The sequence below is a fragment of the Dasypus novemcinctus genome, chromosome 7 (genome assembly GCF_030445035.2).
Source record: "Dasypus novemcinctus isolate mDasNov1 chromosome 7, mDasNov1.1.hap2, whole genome shotgun sequence".
Classification (NCBI taxonomy): domain Eukaryota; kingdom Metazoa; phylum Chordata; class Mammalia; order Cingulata; family Dasypodidae; genus Dasypus; species Dasypus novemcinctus.
This window is the reverse complement of record NC_080679.1, coordinates 77,624,279-77,637,530: the sequence shown is the minus strand read 5'-3', so window position 1 is coordinate 77,637,530 and position 13,252 is coordinate 77,624,279. Positions and strand designations below refer to the sequence as shown.

General features: G+C 43.2%; 1 long non-coding RNA gene across 1 annotated transcript in view; it reads right to left on the bottom strand.

Moving 5' to 3' along the window:
- The window catches only part of LOC101420513 (uncharacterized), a 73,630-nt gene that overhangs the window by 58,941 nt on the left and 1,437 nt on the right, over positions 1-13,252 (bottom strand). The window contains exons 2-3 of the long non-coding RNA XR_009186566.2: positions 4,490-4,585; positions 670-782 (exon numbers count right to left, since the gene is read on the bottom strand). This is a non-coding gene — a long non-coding RNA (uncharacterized lncRNA). The remainder of the gene's footprint in view (positions 1-669; positions 783-4,489; positions 4,586-13,252) is intronic.

Here is a 13,252-nt window from a genome sequence, read left to right as displayed (position 1 = left end):
ACTGCAGCCCTAATCTGGGCTTCGGCATTCTCTTTTCTCCTGCATTAATATTCCCTTTTTTAGCAATCCCAGCAAACCACCTGTTCTGCTCACTGCCCCTCCCTTCCAGTCAAGAAAGTTTTTGATAACATCACTTGTAGAAGGGTTGGAGGATTGTATTTTAATAAGAGAGAGTATGTAAGTCAAAGTATTACCTTAACTAGACATTTGCAATTTAAAATTTACCTCTATTGCCTTAAAGCCTGGCCCTATTTTCAGAAAGTTCAAGCATCATGGACAGGTGGGAGTGGGGGACAATAGAGGACTGCAGAATTTTTCACTAAACTTAATTTATTGGAGGAGCTGGACCTGAAGTAAACTTGATTTTGTTACTATAAGGCAGAGGTGTTTGCATTTTTATTCAGTCGCTTCTTTTAAAGGCAGATTGGGTTTTTTGTTTGTTTGTTTGTTTGTTTTGAGGTTCTGGGCCAGGAGGATTGAACCCAAGACCTCTTACATGGCAAGGCACACTCAACCACTTGAGCTACATCCTCTCGCTCCCTGCAGGCTTTTATAGTAAGTTCCCATCGCCCTTCTCCCCTACCCCTTGTACCCCACCCTCTACTCCCGCCCATCTCACCTCCCCACTGCACCCCCACCCCCACTCCCCCCACCCCCACTCCTGCCTACCCTAACTCCGACCCGTGGCTCTGTCCTCATCCCCAGTGAAGATGGGCAGGGGTGGTCCTTGGCTGGGCTCGTTCCCTCTGTGAGGCAGGACAGACAGACACACCGATCTAGGCCTGGAAGGAAAAGAGGAGTTATTCACTGGCAGAAAACCAGAGATATACAATCTCAAATCAGCCTCCCTGAACTGCAGAAATTCTAATATTTTATACCATCAGGATGCTAATGAATAATTGAGGCAGAGCTGGACACAGGTTCCTTCATTAATAAACATTAAGATGTTGAACATGGCAGGGGTTGGACACCAAACCAGGGTGAGTTACAAGGTTACAATGATTACCAGACATCAAGGTTCTGGGATAGGGAAGTAGGCAGTAGAGGTCAGTCACACGGTGTTCCATATGGATATCAAACAGGAGGGTGGAGGAGGGTGGAGTGGTTATAGCAGAGGGAGAGGCTAAGTCTTGCATAACCACTAACAGGGATGAGACCTGTTTGGGCTGACCATCCTAATAGCAGATCTAAGCTAAATCCAACCAGTTTCAGCAATTTTCAGATATTAACCTTTTGCTGTTTTTTAATAATATAAAGGCATCTATATAATTCTACATAATTCAGAGGTTCAGTACAGTTACTCAATATTTAAGCTATACTGGGTTTAGTACTACACTGAATGCCCATTTTGTTTTTCCAGCACAACCGATGCTATTTTCTCTTCTACCTAATGCTATTTTAAACCCCATAACCCTTCTTTTAGAATGCTCTGCAATGCAGCCCCACATCTCCTGGTGGTGGAAAGAATACTTGTACTGACAGTCCAAAGAGCTTGGGAATCTGGTCCAGACTCCCACACTACTTGGCTGGGTGACCTTGAGTGAGTCACTTAACTTCTATGAAATAATAGGTTGCATTTCAAGGCCTGTCCCCTTTTAAAGTGTTATCCTATCTACCTTCAGGAACAAGGGTTTTTTGTTTCAGTTTGTTTGTTTTTTAAGTGTCACTCTTGTGTTGTTGAGTCCAAAGAAAGAAAAGAAGAAAAGGAGCCCTGTCTCACAGGTGAAGAAAATGAGGCACGTATCAGGCTCCCACGATGGGGGCATGTACAGACCAGACAGCCTACACTTCTGTAGACAAAATATGAAAAGACTCCACGCTTCTCTGTACCGTTTTCAGAAGAAAAGGGTGTTAACTCTTCATGTTATGCCAAGAGAGCAGACCAATATATATTATCATCAATTATTAATTAGACTAGTGGAGAAGAAAATGCCCGGGTATTTTATGCACTTGTTCCTTTTAGATTTAAATTTAAACCTTCATATTCCTAAATTGTCTAGGTCTGAAGTGATGTCATCCTAAAGGCAAATGACATGGGAAGTTATTAAAACCCTCTTCTGGCACTGGGATGGGAGTACCGACACCACCCATTTGGCAGACTCCCTGGTAAAGAAAGACGATACACTCACCCTCCGCAGCCACGTGTGTGTGGCCGTAGAGGAGGCGGGCAGAACCTGCCTCCTTGGCCAAGGGTACATAACCCAGGCTGGGTTTTTGCTTTAGCCCTGGGCAAAAGGCATTTACCCAAAGTGTCTCGTAACAGTGCTGACACCTGAGGGCACCTTTTCAAGAATACCAAGAAAACGTAATGCTTTCTGCACCTTAAAAACCCATCCTAACTAAATCAAGCACAAGATGTTGCCATTATGTTTGAAATAATAATTATTCTAAAAGGACAGCCAAGTTTTTAGAGTGGCCCAAAGGCACTGGAAAGTCACTGAATCCAAAAGCAAGCTGTAATGCCCTAATTTTCAGCACCTATTCCAGAAACAGGTAAATAAATTCCCATCTATTACTGTCAGATAAAAGTTATTGAGTAACTGAAAAAGTGCTCTGGTACAAAGTCCAGGGTTTGTTTTTTATTTAAAATAGAATGTTTAGATTAAGTAAATATTCAACTCAAAAGGGTTCCAGGTTTAATAGAAGTTTCACTCTATAGTTATGAGCGAAGGGAAATGATAAGGATAAACATGTTAACATGAACACGTGATGTGATATACAAACATTGTCAAAGGTTCTCTCTTTTATGGGGCTTGTAAAAGGCTGTGTTCATGAACACTGCATCTATCACATGCCTGATAACCATGTTTTATTACACAGATGAAAATGTAGATGGTTAACTTTAAAGTTTTTCTTAAAAAACTCATAGATACATATATACACATGCATAAATATATAGAATGAAATTAGTGTTTATCCTATAGTACATGATTTTAGAGTTTAGTTTTATGTGCTTTATTTATATGAACTTAAAATTTGGGGGACTGGTAATAACCTTTTCTGAAACTGCATGGAATTTTATCAGTCTGGTAATTGGCTCTTCTCATGCCTTCCTTGGTCAGAGGAGGGACAATGAGAAGGGGCATTTCTCCTTGGCTCAATGGCATTTAGAGTTGGCAGGCAGATTAAGATGTCATAAGGACTGACAAAAACTGACATACTTTGAGACAAAACACACAAACACTCCAAAATGGTTAAATCCCTAGAGGAGTTAACTGCTAGAGAAATAGAAAAAAGGCTACATGGATGCCCCTCCAAGAGACCCTCCCCCCAAATCATGTGTGATTTGAGCAATACTCTCCTGAGCAACTGTATATTTTTGAAGACAACTGATTTGCGTTAATTGCATATTTTACTGGAAAATGTTTTGAGAGGTCATCTAACTGAAACTCCTTAGTACTGACCTGTCCTTGCCTCCTTGCAATTTAATAAATGTTTATTGAGTTACCTACTACATCTAGAGCAATACACTTGAATGGTGGAAAACAAAGATGCATCTGTTATTTCATGGTGTGGTATTGCCTGACTTTCAAAATGTCTTTCAGATAAAAATGTTAAAATGGCAGTTATAAGGTTCTGAAGGAAGAGAGATTAATTGGAAAAGGGAAAATCTAAAAGAGTTCCGAGAGCAGCCCTGTTCAGGAGAATGTGGCTGCACACATTTGAAATGTGATTAGTGAGACCGAGGAACTGAACTTTCAATCAGTCACATGTGGCTACCAGCTACTATGTTGGACAGTACAGTTATAAGAGGATGTGAGATCTGAGCTGGGTTTCAAGGAATGATAGGAATTTGCTAGACATAGAAAATGAACATTCTAAACAAAGGCTTCCAAGAGCTTACGAAGGTATGAAAGCTTCAGACATGACCAAATAAAGATCTACTTTCTGGTGAGATTGGAATAAAAGGTGGGTAGTGGGTAAGGGTGGCAGATAAGTTGGGAAGATTCAAAACTATGCAACATCTTACAGATAAGCTGAAGAATATACAATCAATTCCATATTCAATCAGGAGCCATTTAAGATTTTTGAGCAAAGTAAAAATATAAGTTACTCAGTCTTCATCAGATAATGTACAATATGGATTTGTGGGCTATCTTTATATCTATTGCTATAACAAACCATCCAACACCTAATGGAGTAAAACAACAGCTACTTCATGGTGCTCTTTGGTTTTGTGGGTTAAGATTTAGGTCAGAACAACAAGGATTCTTTGTCTCTGCTCCATGATGTCTTGAGTCTCATTTAGGGTGACTCACACAACTGGTGGCAGGAATCATTTGCAGTCTTCACTTAACATGTCTAGCCCTGGACTAGGGTATAACAGTTGGGCTCAGCTGGGACAATTGACCAGAGCATCTACACACAGTCTCTCCATGTGGTTTGGACTTCCCACAGCTGGGTTCCAAGAGGGAGTGTTCCAAAGGGGAGCATTTGGGGAGTGAGTATTCCAAGTGAACCAGGTGGAAGCCATTTGGCCTTTACTAACCTGTCCTTGGAAAGCACTTCTGATGCATTCCATTGGTGATAAGCGGATCACCGAGGCCAGCATAGATAGTGGGATGGAAGATACTGTTATGATCATCTGTGGTAAATACAATCTGCCATGAGTGTCAAGAAATGGAAATTGAAAGATAATGAAGGTTTCAGCCAAGAAAGTGAATGTTAGAAAAGAAAGGAGAAGCAAAAATTAGAAAGCAGCATGGAAGTATAACCAAGGGACTTAAGCAGTGATGGAATTAGAGTACGAAGAGGGAGGAAACACAAATTAGTTTCAACCGAACGCAATTTAAAAATCATGAAAGATCTTGGGAAGACGTGTTGATTTACAGAGAGAGAGAAAGGCTATGTTTCCTTGGAATGTATTGACTTTGAAGATCTGGTGAGACATTCCTGAGAAGATGTCAAATGGGCAGTTAGCAATTTGAAGCTGGATTCAAGGGAAAAATCAATGTTAAAGCTGGAAACAGATTTTGAAATCATGAGAGAGGGAGATGGTCTAAGGAGTAAACATGACAGGAACACAATAAATGTTGGTTGAAAGACATAACTGGGTCCAGAGTGGCTGAACCATTCATTCTTGGTGCTTGTTATGAGAAGAAGAGCATATCAGACCTTGGACAATTCCCTATGGAGAAGTGAGAGTCTAGGAATGGAGACCAGGAATTAAAGTGAAGCAACTATATAATCAGCAAATACAATGGATATTTGGATTGCTCATTCAGTAGTTATTCCAATCTCTTTCTAGATCAGAAAGCTAAAAACTCAATTTCCCGGACTCTCTTGCAGGTAGGGTTCCAGATATATGATTTAGATTGTACCAATCAGATGCACTACACCAAATTTTTAAAGGCAGAAATAAATAACTGTGAGGCAGAAACTGTGCTTCTCGGGGTCCTACTAGTTAATATGGTTGTGGTGGCATTTATTTTTTTCTATGACAGCTGTAACAGAGACTCTAATGCCCCAGCCCTATATCTATGTTGTCAAGAGGCAAGGTACAGATCATGGTAGAAGCAGCATGATTCTGAAACCGGGCAGATGTCACAATGGCTTCCCAGTGGGCAGGTGGCTTTCTGATCCCAGAGTTTCTGATCCTGGCAGAGGCAGCAGCTTCCTTGTCAACCTAGGACTGTGGTGTAGCTTTTTGAAGTCATTCCCGGATGCTCAGCCTAGACTCTATTTCTGAAGCTCTCCAGTCATCCTGTAAGACTCGGAATACCTTGTAATAATAAATCCATTTCTGCTTAAACTAGGTAGAGTGGATTCTGTTCACTGCAACTGAACCCTGACGGATAGTCAGAGACAAGTGGGGCGGGATCATGATGTGGGTCTTCGTGCCAGTTGTAGCAGCCAACTAGAAAAACCTTAGAAAAACAATAAATGAGAAAAGATTTCAGGGAAAAGAGGACAAAGGGAGAAGGGGGCTGTGATTATACCATATGCCATTGATTGTATACTTTAGATGAAAACATTTCAATAAAATTGATAATAAAGAGAAAAATGGAGGGGGGAGAAGTGTTGGTACCCTGAAAAGAGTGGATCTAAATCTGAATGAGTTTGCAGGGAAGCTCCAGGGTAAATAGAACAGTTCCAACTTGAAACTAAACCATGATCCTGGAAAGGACTTTGCTTCCTCAAGATCAAAAGGTCTGGTGGGAAAAGTGACCTTTTCCATTGGAATTGGGGATATGTAGCAGTCTGATAGTCGTATTAGTTTGTCTACAGTTGAACCTCTAAAGAGACTGGACTCGTATTTACCTGTATCTTCAAAATCGGTGCCTTAAAACTTCCAAATATTTAATTTAATAACTTCCCAAGGTAAGTAGCTGATTCTGCGTACCACCTAGTTGTTGGGATTGGGGAAGGAGGGAGAAAAGAATACTCTGGAAGTGAAAGGAAAGGTCATGGATCCTTGAGGTCAAAACCCATGTTTCTGCTTGGGTAAAACCGATAGTAAACATATCAGAAGGGACTGACATTTTCACCATGAGACAAATAAAGAACAGCCTGCAATATTCCACTAAATTATCCCAGACTTTTTATTTAATGATGTTGCTGCAGACCTTTATATACATTGAGTTGTCTTTCCAATAATAGAAAGGGATTGGCAATTCCTCAGGGGACTACTCTACTGTGATGGTTAAAAAGTTGCACTCTGCAATAAAATTACCTGGATTCAATTCCTGGCTCTACCAGTAACAGGATATGTGGTGGTCTTGAGCAAATGACTTAACCCTTCTGGGCTACAATTTCCCTTTTTATAAAATATGGTGAGTGCGTGGTGCTAAATCAATTGGCAACAGACTGTAGGCAACTTGTCCATACTTGTCTAAAGCGATAGCCCACTTATCTATATGTGACTAGGGTTAAAGCTACCTTGTCTGTACACCTTCAGGTCACCCACAATGCCTAAAACAAGTTATTTTTGGGAAAAGTTTTCTGAGACTCTCTGACCTTGCCCAACTGCTAGGATGTTCTAACATTATTTGAACCAGGGTCTTGATTTCCCCAAAACCAGGACTATTATCAGGGATAAGCAAGTTTTGTTAGTTAGCATTCAGTCTCCTTAACGGCTTGCTTTTCTTATTGTTCAGGCTCAACGAATCATATTTTTCTTCGTGTAACCTCACCGTATTTACTATATAAGTTTCCTCTTTCTCAGGGAAAAATGGAACACTTTTGTCTCAGAATAGTACATTCCCCAATTTGCAAATTGTCTCCTTTTGGTAAATAAACAGTCTCTCTTTTCTAAAGTCTTGAAATGATTTGACAGAGGATTCAGTGAGACCGCATATTGTTGTGGTTGGCAGCAACTTCATGGTCCTCCAGCCACTGCCACATGAGCACACTATAACGAAGTGTCTGCGTGTGCACAGACAGGGCACAAGCTGTGGCCGCTCAAAAACATAATACTAACAAACTGGAGCAACCCAGGAAGCTGAGACCTCGCCTTTCTCCAGCCTAAGTTAGCCAACTCCATCCCCTCCCTCAAGGCATTCTAGACTTAGATGGTGGAAAGGGAGGGCTCAGGCTTTGTATTTTTGATATGCACTACAATGTTTTTCATTAAATCTTTATTAGGCTTACATCCAAAGTAATTTTCCTATAGGTTAATTCATGTTTTATTTTATTGCTCTATCCTATCAGATGTCCAGAATTTTATACGTGTGAAATTAATACTTAGTTTAAAAGAAGAATTTATCACTTTCATCATTTTAAAGGAATAAATGATACCATGAATGGGTAAGAGGGTGTGGAGAAACCTTCCTACTCATCCTCAAATCCTCTATCAGCATTAGAGAAATAATGTAAGTGGGACTCGGTTGTCTTTCGTGTGTCATCTCAGGAAGCCACCTCACTTTTTTGGGCCTCAGTTGTTCCTCAATAAAAGATTATCACTATGGCCCCTTCAAGCCCTCAACACCCTTCTCGGGATCCTGGGGCTCCCCTTGGGCCTCACTTTTCCTCAGTCCTGGGTCATAAACTCTCTGAGGGTAGGGGTATGTCTTCTTTTTCTCTGGGGTCCCCGGCACCTGGCCCTGAGCCCGTCATAAGGACTGACTGTGCTCACTTTGTAAGCCTCTGCACTCAGCAAAGATTCCGTCCATTGTGCCTGGGAAGAAGATGGAAGATGAAGCCCCAAAACGGCACCTCCAGCTTCTGCAAGCCCCTCCCATGAGCTTCAGTTTATGGATGTCTCTGTGCCTTTATTTCTTCTGACATCAGGTGGTACTTGTTAAAAATCAAACCACAGGGTGGTTTGAAGTGTGAATATTAATGAATAAAATAAAGGCTTAATATAGAAGCGTGGCACTTTGGAAATTATATCTTTTCTAAAGGGGACTTGTATGTCCCTACAGATAACCTATATCAATGCCAATGTTGTTAAAAGAAATTTTACATGCATAAGAAAATCATGTTTGATTTGGAGACCTCCCACCCATGGGCAGCAGGTGGTACCCCAGGGCTTCTCTCCCTGCCCTTCATCTCAGCAGGACAGGAGGACATAAATGCTGCTCCTCTCCCCACCTTCTTGTCTGAGGAAGTCCAGATGGAGCAGGGTCCACAGCAGGACTTAAGCATGTTAGACTCAAGTGTAATCAACTAAAACATGTAGCACAAGGGCTGGCACTTGGCAGGTAGAAGCAGCCTGGTCTTGACCAGTGTTTGCACTTTTAATGTGTGTCCACCCCTTTCACACTCATCAATGGCTTTACCTTGTGGTTTAAAGAAAGGCTACTAATAAATGAAAAGCTTACCCCTTGAGTTCCATTTGGTACCCCACACCCAACCCCGAGGTCAGTAGCAGTATCATACAGTTATATTTGTTACTTGCCAGCCTCAGAAGAGGAGGCTCCTCTCTCACACTCTCACTGCCAACTCCCAGTTTCAGAGCCCTCCCACCTACAATTTCCTCCCTCTTTCTAACATTTCCTTTTCACCACATCCTAAAACACAGCCAACAAAACTTTTTCCTTGACCCTGCTATCTGTTCCAGCTGGCTTCTGTCCCCACCTCAGTTCTGAGGGTGGAACCTCAGAGCTTCCTCCTTAAAGAAGAGGACTGCTCCTACTTCTCACTACCCTCCCTTCTCCCCCTCCACATACCTCCCTGGCTTTGGACATGTCTAGTGGTTTTGCTCATTCTCCCACCTCTACTTAATTTTGTTTCCTCTTGCTTCTCTTTTTCTTCCGGCTGCTTTGATAATTCTTCTCCATCTGTTTATCTTCTAATGTGGTTTCCCTCCAAATTTTGCTGTAGCTTTTTTTACCTGCTTAATCTCCACTCACTCCATGAGCTCACCTATTCAGTGTTACAAAAAGCTCACAAATCCTTCTCTCCCACACTGCCCCCTCCCTACATTTCCAGGTCTCTGCAGGAATTTCCACATGAACATCCAGCCAAAATCTCAGATTCAACAGCCCCAAACTGAATTCAGTACGTCCACTTAACTCCAAACCGTCTCCCCTCTTTACTCTCCCACTTTTATCAACAACTGAACCATTCTGCTGCCTCACAGACTAAAACTCTGGGCTCCTTTTGATTTTGTTTAATCAGCTTTAGTGAGGTACAAGTCACGTATCGTACAATTCATCCAGTTAAGGTGAACAAATTAATGGTTTTTAGTATACTCACAGAGTTGTGCAGCCATCACCCCAATCAATTTTAGAGCCCCCATATTCATTAAGCTGTCACTTCCTGATGAATATCCTAAGGCTGTTGTAACAAATTGTCACAAACTGGGTGTCTAAATAACAGAAATTTATTCTCTCACGGTCCTGAAGTCTAGAAGTCCAAAATCAAGGTGTCTCGGGGCTGTGCTCCTCTGAAGGCTCTAGGGAAGAATCCTTCCTTGCCTCTTCCTAGCTCTGGTGGTCGCCGGCAATCTTTGGCATTCCTTGGCTTGTAGACACCTCACTCCCACTTCTGCCTCTGTCTTCCCATGGCCTTCTTTCCTGTGTGCCTCCTTTACGTCTGTGTCCAAATCTCCTTTTCTTACAGACACCCATCATTGGATTTGACCCACCCTAATCCAGTGTAACCTCATCTTAACTTGATTACATCTTCAAAGACCCTACAAGGCTACATTCACAGATACTGGAGGTAAGGATGTGAACATTATCTTTAGGCGGGCACGATTAAACCCACTACATTTCTCATTCCCTACTCTTCTCCCCCTGGCAACTGCTAATCTACCTTCTGTCTCTGGATTTGCCTATTTCATACATTTCACATCTTTTGTGATTGGCTTCTTTTACGCAAGAAAACGTCTTAAGTTCTCAAGGATCACCATGTTGTAGCAAGTACTTCATTCCTATAGCTGAATAATATTCCATTGTATGGATGCACCACATTTTGTTGGTTAGCTGATGAACATTTGGGTTGTTTCCAGTTTTGGGCTATTACGAATAATGCTATTATGAACACTTGTATACAAATCTCTGTATGGATGTATGTTCTCAATTCTCCCTTAACCACTTCAGCCCTCAGCAGTCCTCTCCTCTGAGTTCATACTGTTTTTGTGTGCTCCACAGCACCAATCAATCATTAGGCAGATGACATTTGTACAGTTCCACTCTGCCACCCAGTACCAATGAGCATTTATTGAACAGCTACTAAATTCCACAGCACTGTGCAGACACGAATATCATTATGCAAACACTGTTTCCTTTTGCAGTCAAATGAGGAAATAGAATCCGATGAGACAAATGATCCCTTCTAGTTTTCCATTTCCATGCCTTCGTTGGTTATAAATGGATCCAGTTTTGAAAGTTAAGCTTAAAGCTAATTCAAGGTTTTCAATTGAGGAAACTTTCCCATTTTATAAATAGCAAGCAAAAATTTGGTCACCAGCCTAGTGTTTTCCAAAGGTTCCCAGCAGTACATTAGCTTGTGACCAAACACATTTGGCCATATTAATGATCAAAAGCACCTATTTCAGACCCAGGCATTGGGGAATCTGAGATTTGGTCTGCAGTTTAAACTGACAGGCCGCTCCAAATTCTTGAAATTTATTTAGGGAGTATCAGATTGCAACCTTCCACCATCATATTTTTTAAAAAAATCAAATTGGAGAGACAAAGTTTGATCCCTTCATGTTAAGGGCCAAGAACAATAGCAGCTTTCAGCTCTAGCACAACTTCAAAAGGCTGCCGAGTGACTGCCTAAGGATTCTTGGTTGTAGATGACTGAAGAAATGCATAGGCGTCCTTCTGCGACTTGGTGCCCCATTAGCACGTGGAAAATCTGCACCACCGCCCCCAGCTGCAGTAAAGCAACAACAACTAGTATTGCATTAGATAGCGGCGGGCCGTTGAAGGGTTGGGCCTTAGTGAGGGAGCGGGCGAGATTCGGCCCGTTAATCAATACCGTGCTGTAAAGGACCAATGAATTAAGAATTTGTTTCAGTGCCCTAAATAATTTATAGATTCCCTCCCCCGCCCCCCAATCAACTGGTGAATTGCTTGGATTCATGGCGGAAGCAGGGGTCCCGGTTGCTACAAGAAAATGCCCGAGGTGAGGTACCAGGCTCCAGCTCGAGGTAGCAACGTTAGAGTTCCCAGTAAACTCTTCTTTCTTTCTTTCTATCTATCTATCTATCTATCTATCTATCTATCTATCTATCTATCTATCTATCTATCTATCTATCTATCTATCTATCCCAGTAAACTCTTCTTTCTTTCTATCTATCTATCTATCTATCTATCTATCTATCTATCTATCTATCTATCTATCTATCTATCTATCTATCTATCTATCTAATCTATCTATCTATCTGTCGTTTTGAGCTGATCCCGGAGCGCCGCGCTGGTCTGCACACCGCGCCACTGTGGGTTCACCCACCCTCTTCCTGCAGGTTGCACCCGGTCGCGCCCACCAGCCCTAGAAGAAACTCGAGTGCGATCTACCCAACCTCAGAACGCCGTGGCTTGAAGAGAACTCCGCTGCGCCTGCCGCGGGCAGGGGGCCTGTTAATTTAACCTCCCCGCCCCTTCATGCCCCACACACCCCGCCACAGTTACAGTTTGCTCCCAATTCGCGGCTCGCCCCCGCCCCCTGCCCCCCCCCTCCGGGGCTGGAGGATCAGAGATGAGTTCCCGGCCCGCTGTGCACAAACACACCTACCAACAAAAGAAAGCCCATTAAGTCTTCCCTCCTGAGACTCGCGCCGCAGCGGATGCCTCTTTGAACTGACCTCCGCCCTCGTCGCCCTCGTCGCCCTCGTCGCCCCCGCGCAGTCTGCGCCGTCTGGGGCGCGCCGGGGCCCGGGCTCGCGCGCTCCTTGCCGGCTGCGCCCCTGTGCCGCGCCGTGGGCCTTTGATGTCTCCTGACTGTACCGCAGAGCGGCCACTCGCTCTTCCCGGGCCTGGGGCTTTGTGTAACGGAACTGGCATTTGGCCTTGATACCTGTATCTCTTGGTGACTGAAACAAATTTCTAAAATAAATATTCTATCTTGATCTTCCGGCATTGTGATTTTAAGGGACATTCCGAACATTACTTCATTAAGAGTAAGCTGTTCAGGAGCCCTCGAGTGCGAAAGAAGGGAAAACCGCTCTAGAGCAGTTTGGAAAGAAAACAACCAACCGACAACTATCTTCAACCTTCAGCTGGGGTCGATCGGGTTGGAACTGGAGCGGGTTTTCACAAATGCAGATGAGGCCGAGAGTGGGGCCAGAGCGATCAAGAGAGGCCTACGTGTGCCCGTGTGCCCGTACTGTCCTAAGGACTTTGAATATATTAACTCAAGCCTTCAACTACGCTACGAGGTCAGCACTGTTGTCATATACACACAAACACATAGTTTACAAATGGTGAAATTAAGTACATAGAGGTTACACGACTTGCCCAAGGTCACCAACTAGAAAGTGGTAAGGCTGGAAAATCTGGCTTCAGAGTCTGAGCTCAACCACAAACCCTGCTGGCCGCCAATGGTGGCTTAGTTGACTAACGGCGCCTATGCTGTCGAAAAAAAGTTCTATAACTAACTTCAGAGGTGTGGACAGGGAGGGAGGGAGGAGAGGGAAGGAGGGGGGAGCGGAAGGGGAAGGGAAGAAGGACCGAGCTGGCAAATGAGGGTGCTTTCATGATTTCGAGCCTGCTTGATGGGCCTGTTCCGCTTCCCAGGGTAAGGGGTCTTGGTGAACTAGGAAAAGGCCCCTAGAGTGAACAGAAACTTTAAGGCACTGGCTTCGAGGGTGCGTACCTATGTCGGCGCGGGTGTGCGTCGTGGAGCTCCTTGACGTGTG